This window comes from Sapajus apella, unplaced genomic scaffold (genome assembly GCF_009761245.1).
Source record: "Sapajus apella isolate SASKATOON/1434 unplaced genomic scaffold, GSC_monkey_1.0 scaffold13, whole genome shotgun sequence".
NCBI classification, from domain to species: Eukaryota; Metazoa; Chordata; class Mammalia; order Primates; family Cebidae; genus Sapajus; species Sapajus apella.
The window spans coordinates 8489414-8510821 of NW_022436953.1; the positions used below are offsets into that span (position 1 = coordinate 8489414).

A 21408-nucleotide genomic window follows, 5' to 3' on the forward strand; every position below is an offset into this window, starting at 1 on the left:
AGTTGACTGAATCAAGCCAGCGGTGATGGTATGATTTCTTCTCCTGCCCTTCTCTCTTCTTGAGAAGGAAGTAGAGGCCCACAGAGGACAACTGTCACCCAGGCAGCTCAGCAGGTGAGTGACAGCCTTGTCTGTTGGTCTGATGAGTCTTAGTTTAGTGCCTCTCCTATCCCACACAAGTGCCTTGAGCTTATTGGATCTCAGTGGGCGTATGGACTTTGGGCAAAGCAAGAACTGGATATCTGGCACATGGAAGGTGCCCTACAGCATTGATCTCTGTCCTATATCTGGGCCACAACAGAATTAATCATATTTTTATGTAGATAATAGACCATTTTTGTGAGGATTTTTCTAAGTGGCTCCTGAAGGTTTGTACCTGTTTGTATCCATTTGGGTATTCATCTGTCATGTATGTTTCCTCTTGGACACTATCATAATGTTCCTTTTCATCTTTGGCTGTTTTTTCTGCTCTTCACAGTCTGAACTCTCCTTAGCGCAACTAAGTTCTTAGAAGTCATGGAGACAAAGGACAGATTAAGGCAGATTTTGTGGGTTGGAAGGAACATAGAGTTGGGATTTGGTGATCAGTGACATGGAGATACCGCCTCTGTTTATCCTTTCCCGTGGTGACATTCGGGCAGTGGGCTCTCGGGAGCAATTTCTCACAGACACTATTGCTCAGTAAACAGGAGTTAGGCCTATTCTGTTGTCCGGTCTGAGAAACATCACCAAAATATAGTTAACTTCTATCTAGGAGGCACTGCCACACAGAAAGTTAAAAGCACAGACAATTCTTTTTCACTCAGATTAGGGCAAGATAAGCAGCAGGCCAATGGCATGGATTTATTTTTTAGAAAATAGCAATAGAAATTCATATTTGTAAGGATTCTATGTGATCTGAAGTGCTTTCTGAATCATCCAAGGAAAAATGAAATTGAATTCAATTTCATTTTCCTAAGTGGTACGTATTATATTCTGAGCCTCTTGATGTTGACAGTACACACATCATCTACACTCTAACTTTCTCATAACCAGGATATTCAGTTTAATAGAAATACCCCTTCTCCAGCTACTTAGGCAAAATGACGGTTTGATATAAATAAAAATACTCTTATTTGTTTCTTTATTAGTCTAGAACTCTGGAACCTTGTAATGCAACTTTGTTTTTAAGTTTCCTTCTTTAAGTATGCATTCAAGTTTAAACCTATGGTCATATGGATACTCATCTCAGTTTGTGTTAGGCAAGATTGTTTGGATTCTGTTAGTACCCAGATTATCTGTAGCAACCCATTTCATCAGTCAGCCAGTGGCAGTAGTCTCTGGCAGACTTTTGAGTTCATCTTGTAGAAGCACTTACTTTTCACCTAATGAGTTAGTTACTTAACAGATGGCTGCTGCTTTCCTTAGAGGCTATGAATACATCAAATGAGACTTGTTGCCCCTGGCAAAACAGTAAATTGAGCTTGTATTTATGTAGTTGCTCCCAAAGCTAATTGCTGATTTTTAAAACATTTTTGAACAACATAAATTCATCCAAATACAGATCGTTAATAAACCATTAAGTTGGAAGGACAGGTGTTAACCTGTGTATAGTTTCCTTCTACCAGTAATCATCCCAGTTAACACTAACTGAGCACCTACTATCCTAAGCTCCCTTTTAAGAGTTTTATCCACATGATCTGTAATCCTCCCAGCCACTTTGAAAGTAGGCAGGGTAAGAAAATAGACTCTAATAAATTACTCCAAGACTATATTGCTATAAATGGTGGATCTACAGCAGCTTTCCCAATGGGTTTATTTTAGGGACAAATTAGTCATTCAGCAATTCTGGGCTTCCTGGAGGTAGTTGGGATTTAGACTGGAAGTGCTATCTTTCTCACAGGCTGTGAGCAGGGTATAATCATTTCATCTAGTGGGTTTTATAATTCCCTGTCTAAATGAGAGAATTGATAAGAAATGTGTGAAGCTGCTTCTGTTGAAGTTGTCCTAGACTGCTGTTCTGTGGCATGGTGGCATCAGCATTATTTTAACGACCTTGACCCACTCTATATGATGTGAATTTTGCATCCCAGTTGTTTGTCTTTCTCTGGCTACTGGCCAATTAGCTCATAGCCTGGGTTTGAGCCCAATTTCCTTATATGAGCCCAGCATTGCTGAATGTATCTGAGCCTGGTGCTTAAAGATGAGGAACAGTATATTAACTCTGGAAGCAGGTGAGTGCATGGTTTGCCTCCCAGAGGAGTGGCTCCATTATGGTGGGGGCTAGCTCACAGCTTCTCCTTCCCCTTGCAGTAGATAAACATCCCTGGGTTCCCAGAACTCATTACTGTCAGTTGATTCTTGTCCTCAGGCCCATGCAGAATGGAAAGTGCCAAGGTCAAGTCTGCTGTGCTTTGTAAAAACAGGCTGAAGGCTTTGTGCCTTAACCAGAGAGGAGCCTGACTCCCATGGGTAAGGTTATTTGAGAATGAATCTCTGAGCAGACAGGGAAATGCAGGCATGTTATTGTATAATTACTCTGACTCCAAAGTGACTGGCACCTGCAACTTTGGAGAGAGTGTATTGGAAATGGCAGAGTGCTGGTGTGACAGCCAGAGAGTGTGACCAAATTACTACAGTTAGAGGTATATGTGCCTCTGTGTGTGTGTATGTGTGTGTGTGTGTGTGTGTGTGTGTGTGTGTGTGTGTGATTGTGTGTGATGAAAACTATAAGGTTTATATGAAAACTGTAAGGTTTATAGTTTTCATCAGTAATGAGTTCTTTCTGTTGAGCTTCTAATAAGTTCTAGGCACTGGGCTAAGTTCCTTACTATACTTTATTCTAAGTTTTACTATTAACCTCCTGAGCCTGGTAGTTTTTTGTTGTTGTTGTTATTGTTTTGTTTTTGAAATTTTGAGATGGAGTTTTGTTCTTGTTGCCCAGGCTGGCGTGCAATGGCACAATCTCAGCTCACCACAACCTCCGCCTTCTGGGTTCAAGTGATTCTCCTGCCTCAGCCTCTCAAGTAGCTGGGATTGTAGGCATGTGCCACCGCACCTGGCTAATTTTGTATTTTTAGTTCAGACAGGGTTTCTCCATGTTGGTCAAGCTGGTCTCGAACTCCTGACCACAGGTAATCCACCTGCCTTGGCCTCCCAAAGTGATGGGAGTAAAGGCATGAGCCACCGTGCTGGCCTGAGCCCGGTAGTTTTATCCCCATTCAACAGATGAAGAAACTGAGGCTCAAGCAGATAGACACTTACTTTTGGAAAATAGCTAATAAGAGGGGATTCAGGATTCCCGTTCACATCTATCTGACCACAGGGTTGATGCCACTGCCACAGGTATAAAAGACTAGGTGAGTTGTAGTCATCACTCTATTGGTGGTAACCCTGTTGCCTGGGGTTTTCTGTTCATTAGTATTACAGGATTAGCAGTTTGTTGGAGGAGGAGGGCAGTCTTACATCCTGCATTCCTAATTGATTTACCAGTGAGAAGGATAATTAGTTCTAGGCTACCCGTCAGAAATATAATGGGAATGACTAGTGAGATTCTTACAGTGAGCAAGCTGCCTTTGTCAAGCTGTTCAAGAGGCATCGCGTGTGTGGTTGGTTGCTGGTTATGGCAATTTCGCTCTCTAGATGCAACACATAACCTTGAGCTATCTTTAAAACCCTGGAAAACCTTTATCCAAAACACAGCACAGAATTTTAAAATAATGGACTCCCAAGATAGTTGGAGGGTCAGGGAAAGTAAGCGTTAGGATAACACACTTTCAATCCACAAATATTAAAGTCTCTTACACTAAAGTAAGGCCAAAAAAGGTGGAAGGGTAATTTTAGGCTGTTGAACAATCTTTTAAAAATGTCTACCTCTGAGCAAAGTACGTTGTGAGGGAGGGAGTTTCCTGCTTTCAGAAATGTGCAATTTACCTGGGCAGACGAGATGCATGCAAGGAAATGACTACCTACATAGACCTGGCTCTCAAATTCTGATGCATGCAGGGCTAGAAGATAACACCAAGGAATGCGTGGGCCAGGTAGAGACTTGGCAGCCCCTCTCTACAGTGCCTTTCACTACTGGGCTCCAGATGACTGTTGTCATGTGAAAATGAAGGCCCAGCATAGCCAGTTATTGTTAACATCCCTTTTAGCATGTTCTGAGTTTTAAAGAGATTTTTCTATACAGATTTTAATATGAAACATCTGTGTTTTGAAATGTTTAGGAGGTGGAGTTCAGGGTTTGGGGGCTAACAGGCAGTACCAAATCTACTTTTATCCCTGTTTCCAGTTGGCAGCATGTGGCATATTCGGAGTGGTAACTAAATCTACAGGTGAAAAGTTGGTATTTGCAAAGTGGTCTTTGGAGTCACAGGAGAACACTTTGTAGACTTTCTCGTTGGGGAGCTGCACTGATACCTTTATTATTTGTGTGAGAAATAAACCAAGTTAAGTGTGGCTTACAAAGATTTCCCTTTGACTCAAATGAAGCACATGGTTGATCCTTCATTGTAAAGGGACTTTTTGTGTCACTATTGGGTAAGTGACAATAGAGTAGGGGTAGGAGACAGATGTCTCTTTTCTGCTTTTGGCTTTGCCCCTGAATAACTGAGTCCTTATATAGACCAGTTGCTTCTCAGGGCTTCCATTTCTCTACTTGTATAATGGCAAGTTTGTGTTCTATGCTTTTTGAAGCCCCTTCCAGCTCAGGTGGTCTGGATAGCCTCCATTTAGACAGTGTTTCTCAAAGGCCTTTGCGGTACCATGTGATGATCTGTGGATTCTGTGGCTCAATTGATAGCCCGCTGGGAAGTCCTTGACAAGTGTAATCCTCATAGCTCTTAGTTCTGTGAATACATGTTGGCTGACCAAGCCCTGTTACCCAGGCCATCTTTTCTGAAGTTATAGTTCCTTGGTCAAAAGATGGGTCCCTGCAACACACTGGCTCTGCTGGTAGAAGTCAGAGCAGCAGCACTACTTGATGGCACAGTTGAGGGGTTCTATCAGCATGAGCCAATGCAACTTCATAGGAGCATCACAGTTGTTACCCAGGGATGTTCAGCTGTCCTCCTGCAGGCAAGGGAGCTAGAGATGCTGCCTAGATCTGTTCTGGTAACCTGGAATAGAGGATACCAAGTATTGGAATAGGAAGTGGGAGCTTAGCTCTGCTGTACCACACTCCCTCCTTCATAGCCATTGACTTAATGATGCATCAGCCAGATGTCTCTCCTCTATGAGCCTTTCTTTTTCCCTTCATAAAATGTTCATAATAACCCGTCTGTTAAGGAGCAAAGAAGTCTCTGTTAGTGCTAGTATCTGTTTCTGTTCATAAAGGCAACAAGTATCTATGATAATAATGAAAATGACAGTAACAATAATAACACAAGAAGGAGCTAGAGTTTTTTTAGGGCTTGCTGTATGCTGAAAATTATCCTAAATGCTTTATATGAATTAACTCATTTAATACTTAAACAGTGACTGTGATGTTAGCAATAGCATCATGCAATTTACAGATGATGGACGTTTGGCACTGAGATGTTAGCAGTTTGCTCAGATTTGTTGCTGATGGTCATGTGCCTTGGTTTAATGTGCTCATTTAACCTATTTTCACTCATATTTAATTATTAGACACACTGCATATTAGAACTTAAAGGGCTCTCAGAGACTGTGCAGACCCTCATTGAATAGAAGATGCCACTTAGGGACTTGTCTGAGGTCATAGAGTCATTTGCCTCAGAGCTGGGGCTGGAGCAGTTTATTGACTCCTAGTCTAGTATTCCCTGCCAAGCCCATAAGGCTGATGACAACTGGAGGATTCTGACCTGATGGAGAACCTCAACTGGGAACAAGGTGAGCACAAATATGAAATGGTAGGAAAACAGCATTCCCCATGGGTCCTGCTGAATGTCAGTGGTGGCTCTACGGCTTAAAGAGATATCCACAGGCTCTCAGTACTCCACTCTCGAAGCCCAAAGGGTACTGCAGCTGAAATCTCACTTCACATGAATCTGGGAAACCAAGTACTTGCATTCAAAACTGCCCAGTATGGTTGAGCAGCATGACCAAGGCCAGATGTCTTGATAAAGAAACAAGAGGCTGGGTCCCTGGGAGATGAGCTATCTGGGAAAATAATCAGGATTTCTGATTTAGGCCTTTCTGCTAACCAACTGCATAGCATTGGGAAGTCATTTAAATTCTCTGCTCCTCACCTTCTCAATTTGTAAAATGGGTTTAAAAGATTGCTACTTACCTGTCCCCTCCTTTTAGAAACATAACTAGCATGTTAGGTATACTTTGGTGGGTGGAATGGTTGTTAGTATTTTTTAGTAAATCATGCATACTATTGTCCACTAGCTCCCATGCCTGGTCAGCAAAATGCTTTAATTTTTTTTTTAATTTACTTTAAGTTCAGGGATACATGTGCAGAATGTGTGAGTTTGTTACATGGGTATACATGTGCCATGGTGGTTTGCTGCACCTGTCAACCTGTCATCTAGGTTTTAAGCCTTGTATGCATTAGGTATTTGTCCTAATGCTCCCCCACCCCTAGCTCCTCACCCGCCACGCCCCAGTGTGTGGTGTTCCCCTCCCTGTGTTCATGTGTTCTCATTGTTCAGCTCCCACTATGAGTGAGAACAGGTGATGTTTGCTTTTCTGTTCCTGTGTTAGTTTGCTGAGAATGATGGTTTCCAGCTTCATCCATGTTCCTGCAAAGGACAGGAACTCAAAGTGCTTTAATTTTTAACGGTAGAACACATGACTCAGCTGAATCTTTTTTTTTCTTTTTTAAAGAAAAGTAAATGCCAAATTGGGAAAGTTAACATAGGCATGTTGCTTTATGTTAGAATGACTAGGTTAAATCACTTAATTTTTATTTGTCCAAGGCAGACATGATACAAGGAATATGTACTACCAGAATAACTCTCCCTGGCTGCAGAAACCATGCTCCATGCCCATCTGATGTGCTGACTGCTTTTTGCTACTTTTCAATGGGCAATGCCGTGGTAATGTGAATCCCATCAATGCAGTGGATGCATGGGAAAATGAATATTTTCCCCCAAATCTTTAGGCAAAAGTGGGTTTTTGTTAGTTTGGGGCTTTCAGGTTTCTTTTTCCTCGTTTGGTTTTCACTTTTAAATCTCAAATGTTACTATTGGAGGCTGCAGGTATGCCAGGCAATGAGCAGGTAAAGAACCAATGGAAAAGTGTCCCAACATTGACATGTTAGCTAATAGGCTTCTGAAGTATCGCTGTGGCCCACAGAGAAGGTTGGAGAAGGTAGCAAGGAGATGCTGTGTCAGTTACTACAGCCTTAAAACAAAGTTGGTGTTTCTTTAGACTTTGAAATTGCCCCTACGCAGCTTATTTTATTTTTGTTTAATCAAATAAGAGAACTTTTTTCATGGCAAAAATAAAGAACATAACTAGGAGAAAATGGGAGTTGTAATTTTGCTTGAAAGAAAGAAGCTGCAGAAAGGGGAAGATTGTTACTGCTGGGATGGAGCTGGCATCAAGATTGCAGACTGGAATCTAGGATCCAGCCACCTGGCTGTGCCTCTAGTGCTGACCGCAGTGGCTGCTGGGCCTCCCCTGCTGCGCTGTGAGCTGCCTGCTTTCAGGCTTCCTTGGAAAGGATATAGGTCTCAGAGACTTGGATTTTTTTTTCTTTTTCTTTCTTTCTTTCTTTCTTTTTTTAATTGCATTTTAGGCTTGGGGGTACATGTGAAGAACATGCAAGATTGTTGCCTAGGTACACACATGGCAGTGTGATTTGCTGCCTTCCTCCCCATCAGCTATATCTGGCATTTCTCCCCATGCTATCTCTCTCCAACTCCCCATCCCTCACTGTCCCTCCCCTATTTCCCCCCGACAGACCCCAGTGTGTGATGCTCCCCTCCCTGTGTCCATGTGTTCTCATTGTTCAACACCCGCCTATGAATGAGAACATGCGGTATTTGATTTTCTGTTCTTGTGTCAGTTTGCTGAGAATGATGGTTTCCAGGTTCATCCATGTCCCTTCAAAGGACACGAACTCATCGTTTTTGATGGCTGCATAATATTCCATGGTGTATATGTGCCACATTTTCCCTGTCCAGTCTATCATTGATGACCTGGAACCAACCCAATGCCCATCGACACTTGGATTTTTAAAGAGCCTCATGTCTGCCTTATCCAGGAGGCATGCTGCCACTTTCTCTTTCCCAGTCCTCTTCCTTGTCTCTTAAAACCAAACTTGCTGACTGCCTGAGAGAGATTGATTGTTCTGCTGATGGAGAGAAATGGTTCCACTTTTGTTAATTCACAGCCACCTCATTTTTTCTTGCCTCGTAAATTAACATAGTTACCAAGTGGCTAGAGCAGTGTTTTGGAGATGGGTTAGGGGAAAATGTGTGAAAGGAAGAAGTGAAAAAAAGGAAAGGAACAAAATATGAACCAAACCTCCCTCATTTACTGATTCCAAGTCCAAATCTTTTTCTTGGTGTATCCAGAAAAAGAACCAGAAAAGACCCCCTTTCACCCCAAAAGGGAAAATATCAGACCCCATTAGGGCTAAGAAAGCAGAAAGGAGAATCAGTGAGGGGACAGACACTGGTTTAAGAGTTTCCATCTGCCTTTGCAAGTGTGAACCAGGAATGGAATGGCTGTGAGCGTGCTTCCATTCAAACTAATCACTTAAAGGAAAAAGAATCTATAGTAATTCTTGGAAATTCACTCTTAAGTCTCCCTTTCTTAGCAAATATATGTATATGGTTCTCTATATAAATTACTGCAGCGGGCTCTGGCCAAGAATTTATTTAAAGGCTCATTAAAATGATTACTAGTTTTTTTTTTTGCATTTTATTTGAAAATGGGAAGAATATAAACCTATAGCCTGGCTTTTCTCCAATGTGCCCTTTAAATTTGCATCGAGTATATCATATTTTTTAAAAAATAAAGATAATAATGATTTGCAGTAAGTGTACCCAGACATTTTAGATGAATAATAAGTTAGCCACTTACTGTACTTTTTAGGTACTTATGTTTGCCCAACATGTTTTTAAAATTTTATTTCTATTGCTGAAGTTTGATGTGTCTGCATGTGTGTATATGTGCATCAAGGTGTGTATAGATGCATGTAAACTATTTCACAAAATATTGTGAAAAATTGAGAGGTAAGAAGTAAGAAAAAATGTCTGTTCTTCTTCTGTGTGAACTCTGATTTGGGCTGAACCAAGGATTTAAGGAAGCTTATATTCCTGGCTGATCACATACAATGCTGGTTTCATTTCACTGCCTGGCTCATTTAACCATCATAGTTGCTCAATAAAGCCTCAGAGAAGGGATTCCATTCAAGGTTAAATGGCAGCCAAGGGCACACAGTAATGGTTGAGGCAGAACCAGTAATTGGAGTGGGAAAATCAAGGGTGTGACCCAAAGGAGAGGCCATTGATCTGTATGTTAAGAGAGTCAGGATAAGAGGAAACAAAACACACTGAACATTGATGGGGGCTTCTAAACCATGCCTGAAGGACCAGTGGAGATCATGAGAATTTTACACTTTGAAAGCCTTTAAAAAGAAGACAGTGGGCCAGGTACGGTGGCTCACATTTGTAATCCCAGCACTTTGGGAGGCTGAGGCGGGCAGATCACCTGATGTCAGGAGTTCAAGGCCAGCCTGGACGACATGGTGAAACCTCATTTTTGCTAAAACTACAAAAATTAGCCAGGCGTGGTGGCAGATGTCTGTAATAACAGCTATTCGAAAGGCTGAGGCAGGAGAATCACTTGAACCCAGGAAGCAGAGGTTGCAGTGAGCCGAGATTGCGTCACTGCACTCCAGCCTGGATGACAGTGAGACCCTGTCTTAAAAACAACAACAACAAGAACAACAACAACAACAACAAGACAGTGTGTCCCAGTCTAGAAGAGTGAACGCAGCACCAAGCTTGAAGAAAGATGTTATGCTGTGGCATAATCAAAGCTGGTAAAAGATAGAGGCAAAAACCAGGCAGGATTTGGAAGAAAATCTAAGATTTGGAAAAGGAGGGAAAGGAAAGGGCAATCTGATAAGGAAATGACAGTATAGAGGCTTTAAGCATGTTGGTTTTAGCAGTTTCAAGTTGGGGGAGAGAATAGGGTATGACTAGATATTACAGACTCCCCAAACTCCAGGGAAGGGGATAGGACTCAGGGCAGAAGGACCTGGGGAGCCATAGCAGTTTTCTGAGCAGGAGTTTGAGAGCATGAGACCTGTGTCTAAGCAAGGCTGGCAACCAGCCTCTCAGACTGATGAAATATCTGTGTTAAGCATCCCACTCTGCTCTCTCTTCTCACATGCACTGCCCTCACTAGACCTTCTGGGTGTGTTTTCTGAACATCACAAGCAAGAGCAATTTTAGCAAAGTGCTTGAGAAGACAGGGTGATATGTTCTTCCTAATGTTCCAATACACAGCCATATAGCAAATGGATCTCACTGTCCCTGAGGTAGAGATATCTGTAACAAATACAATCACCACCACTGGTGAAAGAAATGACTCAATTTTTTTTCTTCCTTGGTGAGCTCAACCAAGCAGAGAGATTGCTACTGGTACACATGCCTCCTTGCCCCCAGTTCATACCCCCATTATCAGCCCAAGGTCAGAATGACAGATATCAGCACTTGGTACACACTCTACTGGTGAGCATATCCAGGTGATGAGGGGCAATTGTCCTGGGATCCTCAGATCTGCCAGATGGCTCAGGGGTGGGTTTGGAGCCAGTGAGTCTCTGTCCCCACACCGTTGAGGTCTGAGCTGCCAGGGAAGTGTGAGACACTGGCCTCAGTGACAAATAGAGGCCTCCGTCAGTGCTGGCAGCCCAATGTCGAGGGCCTCCTGAGAGCAGATGCAGACAGTCAGCCCTGTCATCCCACAGCACGAATCTAACTCTGAGAAATGGCTTGGTCTGTCTTATGATGACCGAACAGAGGAAAGAAATGAACCAGAGAGGATAGAAGTATGAGAAATGTATGTGATTATCTTCTTGGCAGGGCTGCCAGAGATAGGAAAATTGGTGGTCAGTTTAGAGCTCCTTAATTATTTCTGCTTTCCCCCTACAGTCCAGCAAGGCAGTACGATGTGGAGGAAAGAGCTTCAGCATGCAGCTCATGCTTCACTTGCTGTGTGACCTTGAATATATTATTTAACTTCTCTGAGCCTTAGTTTTTTAATCTGTAAATGGGCCTCACAATAGTATTTTACAAAACAAAATAGCATTCATAATTAAATAACATAATGTATATTGAGTACCTGGCAGAGAGTAGGTATGACTTTCTTTTCCTCAGTTAAATGAATGCCTCGTTGACTTTCCCCACTGCTCAATGACACCTCCCAATTCCCAGGCACTCCATATAGGTGTAGCCAGCCTTTCTATTCTGGGAGAAGGATCTATACTTCTTTATATCAGCATTAGACAAAGTTCTTTCAACTTCTAAAATAAAACAAATTACCCCACCCCCACCCCATTGCATCTCTTCTGCTTCATACTTTATTGACCCATCTGCCTGTGTGCCCTGCAGCAGGCAGGACCCAATGGCCCTGGGCTTCCGGCCCATATCAGCACTGAGTTAGTCCCAAAGGCTCTAATCCCTAGACAGCTCTCAGCAACAGGCCAGCCCCAGTGTCCCTGGGCTTCAAGCTGGCCCCTGGGGATAAAGGCTCTAAGCCTATCCCGGCAGACTCAATCAGCAGGTCCACCCAGGTGGATCCAGGCTGCGGGCCTGTCAGCCTAAGGACTCCAACAGCAGGCCCACCCATAGATCATGCTAACCAGTCTGCCTAGAATCTCTGGATGGCCTGACTACTAAGGGAATTTCCCAGACAAAGCCAGTCTGCGAAAATTGGAATAAGCATCTGTTTTTTTTTTCAATTACACAGACACCAATACATAGCCACTAGGATCAAGAACAAACAGGGAAATATGAAATCACCTCATCAAAGGGACAAAATAAAAGACAGTGATTGCTCCTAAAGAAATAAACATGTATGAATTGTCTGACAAAGAATTAAAAACAGGTGTTCTAAGGAAGTTCCATGAATATCAAGAAAATGACAGAGAAATAATTCAGTGAAATAAAATGATCAATGATCAGAATGAGAAATTTAACAAAGAGATTGAAATAATAAAAAAATAAGTAATTGCTAACATTTACTGTGCATTGTTCTAGTAAAAAAAGATATAAGGTAAATACTGTTATTCTTAATTTGAGAGAGAATGCATTGAGGCAAAAAGACTAAAGCTGCCTAGTTGGGCAGTGGCCAAGTCAGGTTTTGAAATCAGATTGGCAACTTTTAAACATAGCTCCAAAGCAATAATAAAAATAAAAGAAAAATTAATACTGTGTGTTATTGGCCTCTCTTGGCTTAGAGTACCACGACCCTCCATAACATCTCTATATATATCTATGCAAAGGAATATAGATATGGAAAGGGATGTGTTTCCTTCTAGTCCAGCAATGTCACGGCTCCATGCTGAGAAGTTCTGAAAAATATTCCCTGCTGAGAGAAGTCACGGGAGTTGCTGAGTTTTCTTAAACATAGGACAAACAATGCACTAGGGTTGATGGGGGCAGTAAATAGCCTTTGAAAAATGCCTTAGTGTTCAGTAATTCACAAGAGTAAGCATCAGTGCCAAGCACTGGCATTCCCACTTGGAAGCCCCCATAGGGCAGGGGCTGGCTGGGTTCCTGAGGGCCTCTTTTCACTTGGGCAAGAAGCTACTTTGTTGACATCCTCACTCTACCTCTTAGCAGCTGGTGACTGAGACACATCATTAAATACTTCTAAGCTTCTGTTTCCTCATCTCTGTAATTGGGATGATACTACTATACACCTCCTAAGCTGACAGAAAGAATAAATGAGAAATCTTTGCGAATACTTTGTGTGTGATTGACCCATGGTATCCTGTGAATAGATACTATTTATTATTACTCTTGTCCTCAGTGTAATCTCAGGACAATGGGCCCCTGTAAATGGGATAATTCTGTGTTTGATCTATCCATTTATGATGGACACTCAGCCTGGGCAATTATGGCCCTCATTCAGGCATCTGGTGAGTGTTTGGAGAAGTGTGGAGCTGGCAAGTGACTCAACGTTTGTCTGGTTGAAGCCTCTCATTAAATTGATGAAAAAACTGAGTCTCAGTGGGTGGAGTCACTTATTCAAGGTTACACAGCCACTTGATGGTAGAACTGATTTTGGACATCAGGTGTCAGGCTTCAAGCCCAGTGTCTTCTGATTAGATTACACAGGAAGACACTGCACAATACAGGCAGACATGGGCAGATAGGTAGCTACAGAAGACACTGGCAATAGGGTGCTTTGAGGTGCTCTTATCTTTGTTCAGTAAACCTAGAGTTTCTAGGGCGCTGGCAGTAGAAGTGGCTAGGTTAAGCTTTCAAACCATGTGACTCTGGTGGAGAACCTGCCCAAGGGCATAAATAAGACCTTTAAGGCCAAGTTGTACTCAGAGCAACCAGAGGCAGCAAAATCAAAGGAGAATCTGAGTCAGGGTTGAACAAAAAAAAGTCCAAATTGGAGAAGGTCTGTTGACACTCAAAGGCTGAGAAAAGGCTCCAAACAGAAATCTCAACCTCCAGAAAGGCTCCAGAAAGACTGGAACCAACCTAGGTGATGGATTGTAAGACAGGGCTGGGAATAGTGTTCAGGACTGAGACTATGAGGTTATTGACAGCCTGTTTTTATAGGGCAACTTTTGCTTATGCGAGGGCAGTAGCAGGAGAGGCATTTGACTGATTAAAGCAGTTAGGCCAGGCCAGTCAAGAAGGACAGTCACAAAGGAAGAGTAGCACAAAGATAGGACGCAATTATCCAAAGTGGTCTTTGGCCTGTACCTCGAGTCTTCAATCATTCCAGGGGAGGCAGTGGCAGCACAGATATGCATGAAAGATTTCCTGACTCCGCTCCGGACCTTTGGAGAGAGGTGAGCTGATGTGAGAGCAGAAACTTAGCGTGCAGTTTAGCTCTGGAAACTCAGCTTGAAATAATGAACTGCTGGCTTCCTGGTCTCAGCCGCCCTGCCTTGATCCCAAATCACAGAGCATCAGCATTCCATAGCTCAAAGGAGATCAGCCTTGCAGACCCAAGGTTGTAAAAAATTATTTCTCTGAGAAGATTTTCTTGGCATTAATAGCTTCTGGAGAACCTGTCTTGCCTCAGCTAGACCCTAAGCAAATTGTAAATGGTTTGGAGCATTCCCTACCACTCTCTTCTCTATAGTTATTAAGATTGCTTCTCTTTAGTCTCACAGCTGCTTGCATGTGAATGTATACATGCTGAGTGTACCCTGAAGTCTTAGGGCTGACCCATGAGCCTGAACTGTTAGCCCCTGGAAATGAGGGAGGAAGAAGTGGTGAGGAAGCAGACTCTACCCCAGTTATTCACTCAAAAAGTCATGCAGTCAGAACTTTTTACCTATCTTCTGGAATCACCTTTTTGATCTTGTCAATTTTCACTCAGAAACTTTCAGCAGCTTCCCAGTGTCCACAGAAGAACATCTACATCATTAGTCTTGTGTTCATGTGGTTCTGTTTACATTGTGTGGTTCTCAGCTTATCTGTTCAGCCTTTTTAAATGTACTGCTCTATAGTATTAGTTCTATGCTTTGGACAAGTTTTATTTAAACTTTTAATTTTTATTTTTTAGAGATGGGGTCTTTGTTGTTAAGGCTAGAGTACAGTAAAGCAATCATAGCTCACTGCAGCCTTGAACTCCTGGGTTCAAGCAATCCCCCTACCTCATAGTCAAGAGTTTCTGGGACTACAGGTGCACCACCACTCCCAGCTATTTAAAAAAAAATTTTTTTTTCTTTCTTTCTTTTTGTTTTACAAAATAGAGACAGGGTCTCACTTTGTTCCCCAGGCTGGTCTTGAACTCCTGGCTTCAAGTGACCCTCCTGCATTGGCCTCAAAAGCGATGGGATTACAGCCATGAGCCACTGTTCCTGACCCCTTGGACAAGTTTTAATTGCTCCAAACCTCAGACTATTTTCCATAAAATGGGAATCATAATACTTCCCTTTGTCAGCAGTAATGCTTTGGCTCTACAAGTTACAGAAAACTCTGCCTTAAATGGAAGCATGGGAAACACATGGATTCATGTGATAGAGTCTCAGAGTAGGTAGCTCCAGGTTGTTAATTTTTTGGTTCAGTGACATTGTGGAGGACAAAGTCCTTTCTGTCTTTCTGCTCTGCCATCTAGAGCACTGCTCTTTGTCCTCTGGCTAATTTTTTTTTTTAATGATGGATGACAAGATGGTTAACAGAGGTTCTGGCATCACACCCAGACAGACATTAAAATGTACAGAAGAAGAATAGTAGACAACACATTTTCAGATGGAGGGAACTGCTTCCAGAGGCTCAGAACTCCCAGCAGTGTACAATGTGTGCGTCATGTCAGGACAGGGTAAACCAGGGGAGACAGAATGGGGCCCAGCCTCCTCTAAGCACAGGCCCACATAGAGCAGGATACTGTAACAAAATACAGGTTCTGTTAGGAAGGTAGAAAGAGGTGCATCGACGGAAGTTGTAATAATAGGCAACCAACAATGCCTGCTGCACTGCCTCATAAGGGTCATTTGAGAATCAAGTGACATGAGCCATGTAAATCATGTAAATGTTAACATCTCTGCTATTTATTATCATTCCCATCTTTATGCTGGGTCTCCCACTGATGTGTGTCCACTCTACCTATCAAAATCTTATTCCTCTTTCAGTGTTCAGCTTAAATCTTACCTCCTTTTCTGTCTCACTCTGTTACCAGGCTGGAGTGCAGTGGTACAATCTTGGGTCACTGCAGCCATAATCTCCTGGGTTCAAGCAATTCTCTTGCCTCAGCCTCCTGACTAGCTGGAACTACAGGCATGCACTACCACGCCTGGCTGATTTTTGTATTTTTAGTTGAGATGGGCTTTCACCATGTTGGCTAGGCTGGTCTCAAACTCCTGACCTCAGGTGATCTGCCTGCCTCAGCCTCCCAAAGTACTGGGATTATAGGTGTGAGCCACCATGCCTGACTCCCTCTTTTTGAAATTTTCCCAGATACCCCTCTATTTCACCCATATTTTTAACCCCAGATGAAACTTCTGTCCCTAATTCCCAAACTTCTCTGACAGTCTATGGACTGATTGCATCGAATAACAAAGGAACTTGTGTAGTATTGAATCCTAGACCTCACCTACCATGGAGATTCTGATTCTACAGGTCTGGGAAAGGTTAAGGCTATGTATTAGACAATAGATCTAGGCATTAATGATGTATAATCAGGTTTAGAGTAATTTTTGCTTAAAATATGGGCTTTATGGACTGCAAAGATAGCAGATAACTTTTCAAGCTCAGTGTTTGAAGAGCAGGGACTGTCTCTTGTATGTTTTTGTATCCCTGAGTATTGTTTAGCACACAGCCTGGTCATATTTATACAGTATCAATAATTTTAAAAGTTGTGTTTTTACTGAACCTTTTGAGTGAAAGGATTTAAAATTGTTTTTCAGACTCTTTCTGGATGTGCACATAAGTATACTCATTTTATCCGTACCTCTAGTATTCTAAGATTTATAACCAAAAACGTTTACTAGGTTAGTCCTTTACCACTTCTTGCCAAGGAGGTAGACCAGCCTGCCTCCTTACGCTCAGTTTCGGCCTGTCAAGAATTCTCATCCTCCTTTCAGAATTATAACCAAGTTAGAAGGTCTGACTGTGATTTCCTTTAAGGTTGCAGAGGTGGAAGAAATAAAAATCGACTTAATGCTGTTTCTGAAAACAGTTGAAGCTGGGAAGGGGCATTTTTTGCATGACTTGACTTTAGCAGTGATGATCTTAGCAGTGAGTAGTAGTACATGCAGTCGAAGTTGAAGGACGCTGAGAGATTCTGAGTAGCGGAACATTCATTTGGTCCATGAGTATTTTCTAAATGTCCATGGGGAATGTTGGCTTGTTTGTGTACTGAGGAGGACTATTAAGGAATACTAAATAATAGCCCATGACATTCTTACTGTGTGCCAGAGACAGGGCCGATCATCATATGATTAATTCTCAAAGCAGTCCTTTGACCTTTGTGAGTTAGGTATTATAATTATCCCCATTTTGCAGCTGTGCAACTGAGGCGAAGAGATGAAAAACTTACCTCACTAGGAAGTTATTGACCTAGGTTATGAATTCAGATTTGATTGACTCAGGATTTCAGGCACTGACTCACTGCACTCTACTGAGTACTAAAAGGCATGTATCACTGCTTTCAGCAGATTTGGAGTCTATTTTATTGGGTCTCAACTCTGGCTGCTCTTTGGGATTACCTGGAGGAGCTTTAAAACATACCCATGGCTCAGGCCTCAGGCAAAGAGATGTTTAAATACATCTAAGGTGGGGTCCTGGGTTTGGGAATTTATAAAGCTTTTGAGGTAATTCTGTTGTGCTTCCAGCATCAAGAGCCATGGGTTTAGTTGAGTGAAAAAAGTCCATTCATCCATCAAATTTTATTTAGTGTCTTTTGTATCCTGGGTCTTTGCTCTTCTGGAGGCACGCCCAGGAGAGTGATAACTGCTGCAAGTCACAAGAGGAAGGAGGCACCGATTCTCCCTGGCAGGTTTGGGAAGCTCAGAAGGAAGCTATATTGAAGTAGAGTCAACACATCAGTAGAGGTTTGCTGAGGACTAATGGTGGGCTGGGGTGGGAGGGTTTTCTGGGCAGAGGAAATAGTACATGCTGTAGCACTGAGTTGTGAGAAGGTAAGGTGTGTTCAGGAAGCTGCATCAGTCTTGGTTCAGGTGGAGTTAAAGCAGCCGTGATGTGGTGGCAGAGGCGGAAAGAAAGTGGTTAGGAACCATGTGAACAAAGGTCTCTTGGGCTCAGTACAGGGCTCAGGAGTTGAGATTTTGTTTCTTGTTGGGAGTCATTGCTTCAGGTCTGTTTCCTAGAAAGTTCCTTGGGAAACAGAGTGAAGGCTGGATTTAAGGGAAAGATGAGACTAATAGAGTCCCATATGACACTGCTTTGCAAAAGCAAACAATATTTTAGCCACCTGAAGGCCCAACCATGACAGTTTTACCCATAAATTAATCTATTATACATTCATATGATGGAATATGGTGGAATGATTAAAGATTATGTGCATTTATATGGAAAGCTATTCACTATATACATTTTAAAAAGACAGGTTGCAGAACTGTATGTCTGAAATGGAGCAAGAAAATAAATATGGCTAACATGGTGTTGTAGGCAAGTGATGACAAGGACACGGATTCCTACAGTGTAGAAGGAAGGTGTGGAGGGGCCAGCTATGACAATGCTAGAAAAATAAAATCAACCCAAATTAGTGTTGTATGTTGGGATGAGAAAAGAAAATTTTAAGATGGCTCCCAGGATTTCAACTTGAGTGTCTGGGTAAGTGAAAGATTGCCGAGGAACTGGGCATATTGACAAAATGTAGATGGACTACAGAGAGAGAAGTAGGCGAATGATAATCAGTTTGGTTGGGGCATGCTGAGTTTGATACTATGGGACATTCAGGTGAAAAGGCGTTAAGCTGTTGGATTTATGTGTCAGAATCTTAGGAAACAGGCTTGAGCTTAAGAGCACACACAAGTCTCCTTGGCAAACAAAGATGAATTTAACAATAAAGGGTGTTTGGGATTCTTGTTGTTGAACATAGGATCAAGTGCAAATAAACCCAGCCTGCTATCAATGCAGCAAACAGTTTTTGAAAACTTTCTCTGTGATCGACACGGTGCCAGGCACAGGGATCACCAAATGAGCAAGTCTTGGTCTCTGTCCAAGGAAACATATAATCTATCAAGTGCTTTGGTAAACACAAAGGAGGGAGTGGTTAATCTACCATGAATGTTTCGAGGAAGATGTGGCAGAGGTCACATTTGACTAGGCTTCAAAACAGTGGTCCCCACCCTTTTTGGTACTAGGGACCAGTTTTGTGAAAGACAATTTTTCCACAGACCAGGGCACAGGGGGATGGTTTGCAGATGAAACTGCTCCATCTCAGATCATCAGACATTAGTTAGATTCTCATAAGGAGTATGTAACCTGGATCCCTTGTATGCACAGTTCACAGGACAGCGCATGCTCCTATGAGTATCTAATGCCTGATGATCTGACAGGAGATGGCACTCAGGCACTAATGTTGGCTAGCCCTCTACTTAACTCCTGCTGTGCAGCCAAGTTCCTAACAGGCCACAGACTGGTACAGGGATTGAGGACCCTTGCTTCAACAGGTAAGTTAAGAATTTGCCATGTGGATGAATGGTTTTGTGCATTCCCATTGCAATTGGACTTCACTTTAGAAATTAAGCAGATTCCAGAAAATGTAGGTGTTAATTCGAATGCCAGAAAGCTGAACATAAATTCATTAGGAGAGTTCACTATCAAATCCAAGTTTTATTTTAAGAGATAACTAACATAGAATAAGTGTTTTAAAGTCAGTTTAAGTTCTCTTTCATCATAGCTTGGCTTACCACGAGGCAAAACAACATTGAATATCTGAGTCAAGAAAGATGGTGCATACGATAGGTTTTCCTTCAGTCCTGAGCAAACAAAGTAAGTTTGGGTCTTGGAAGGGCAACCTTTTCCCCCACTCCCTCCAGCCAGATGCCTCATTCCCCATGGCTGAGTCAATACAAAAAGAATGAGTGAGTCAATTCTTGCTCACCTCAAGGGAGCTTGTTGAAGGTCACTCAGCAAAGTGGTGGCAGAATCCCATTGCTTTATGGACCTTGCCACACTAATGGGCACTTCCAAATGATGCTTTCCCACATGTCTGGCCTCTCTCCTCTGGCAGTGCATGCGTGTGCTTTTACCGTTAATTACAAGGCACAGCAGTGCACAGTGGTTTGGATGCAGATGCCAGTGGAGATGGAAGCTAGCCAAGTAGTAGACGCTTGACCTGGTGAAGGATGACAGATTGACAGAGTTTAGACTCTGGTATTACCCTTTGATTTTGCTGTAGTTTAATGTGTTTTCTGCACTTCCAGGACTCCCTATGCATCACGAGCCCATTCAACCTCAGCTTGCTTCTTTCTTTACTGTCGTTAGTGCCTTAAATTTTTGACTGGGAAATAAATACATCAGAGAGACTCAAACTTTCTCAAGCTGATTTGGTTCTCAGTCGTTAGCAGATAAATTTATAACCTGGAATGAGGCTGAGCTTTGACATCTTCCAACTGAATGGCCTTCATTGGTCAGGGAGGGATGTTTTTCAGGAAGAAGTGTTATGTGACAGAATTTGCTTTTATTCAGTCCTTGCTCTGATCAAAATCCACCAGTGACTCCTCATTGCTTATAGGATTCAGGCCAAACCCACAGCATGGGATTAAAGCTCCTTCATAATCTACATCCAATGTTTTTGCTTGCCTTATCTCACTTATATTCTTCTACCTTTTTTGAATTTAGAGTCTCTATGTTTCCTTTACACTCCTCCAGAAGCACTAGTGCTTCTTAAAATGATCCTCCCTAACTTTTTTCCACTTACTTGAATTCCAACCATCTTCAGGGCTCTGTGCAGAAGTCACTTCCAAGGGGGCCCTTCCTAATCATCTTGGCCCAGTGTTTCCTCCCACATTTACACCAACATATTATCTTTTAATGTTCCTATCTGTATAAATATGGCTAGTTCTTTTAGGTTAGGCACTGTTTTCCCCATTCTTGTAACCATCATAGTGCCTGGCACAATGTCTTGCAGGCTCTCTTGCTGCCTTGTGGGGAAGCCGTGATGCAGGTGTTGAAGGCAGATCCAGGGTAGCTGGATCACAGCCACTTGTCAATTGTTCTCAGTCTTTCCCTGGACAAGGCCTGTGGAGGGCTAACTAATGAAGAGGGCTTTTGCTTCAGGTTTTATTCCAGCTTCCCAGATCTGCTTTCCTGGTTCCAGATGGCACCTGCCTTTGGCTACTACATTCTGGACCCACCTTCTGTGTTCAGCATTCTGCTGGCCTCTCCTGTCACTGCTACAGGATTAATGGCTTCCAGCTGTGAGAGCTTATACTCTTCCTCTAGCATCTTCTGCCAGAATCCAGTCTAGTACCTCTGGCTGGAGGAGACGAGGAGGGAGGAGTAAGGGGGACATTTATAGTGGAGTTGATTACCCCCTTTTTGGTGCGTTCATAGCACTCTTGTTTACATCCCTTCCTAGCATGTGTCTCCCTGTAGCTCAGCCATTTATGTCTATGTCCCCTGCTAAGTCATAAATGCCCCAAGGCCAGAACCATGCATTATCTGTCCCTGCTTATTGGTACCTAACACAGTGCCTGGCACTGAATTGACATTTATTTCAACTAAGCTGAAATCAGTAAGTGATTACTAAGTCAGAACAGCCCACAAAATGTCCAATCAAAGCCGATGTACTCTCTGCCCTTCATAGGATATTCCCGTGGCTCCTCTTCCAACAGTTCTT

General features: G+C 42.6%; 1 protein-coding gene across 1 annotated transcript in view; it reads left to right on the top strand.

The window, feature by feature from the left end:
• SORCS3 (sortilin related VPS10 domain containing receptor 3) overlaps window positions 1–21408 on the top strand; it is a 605284-nt gene that overhangs the window by 267913 nt on the left and 315963 nt on the right. The window lies entirely within an intron of this gene.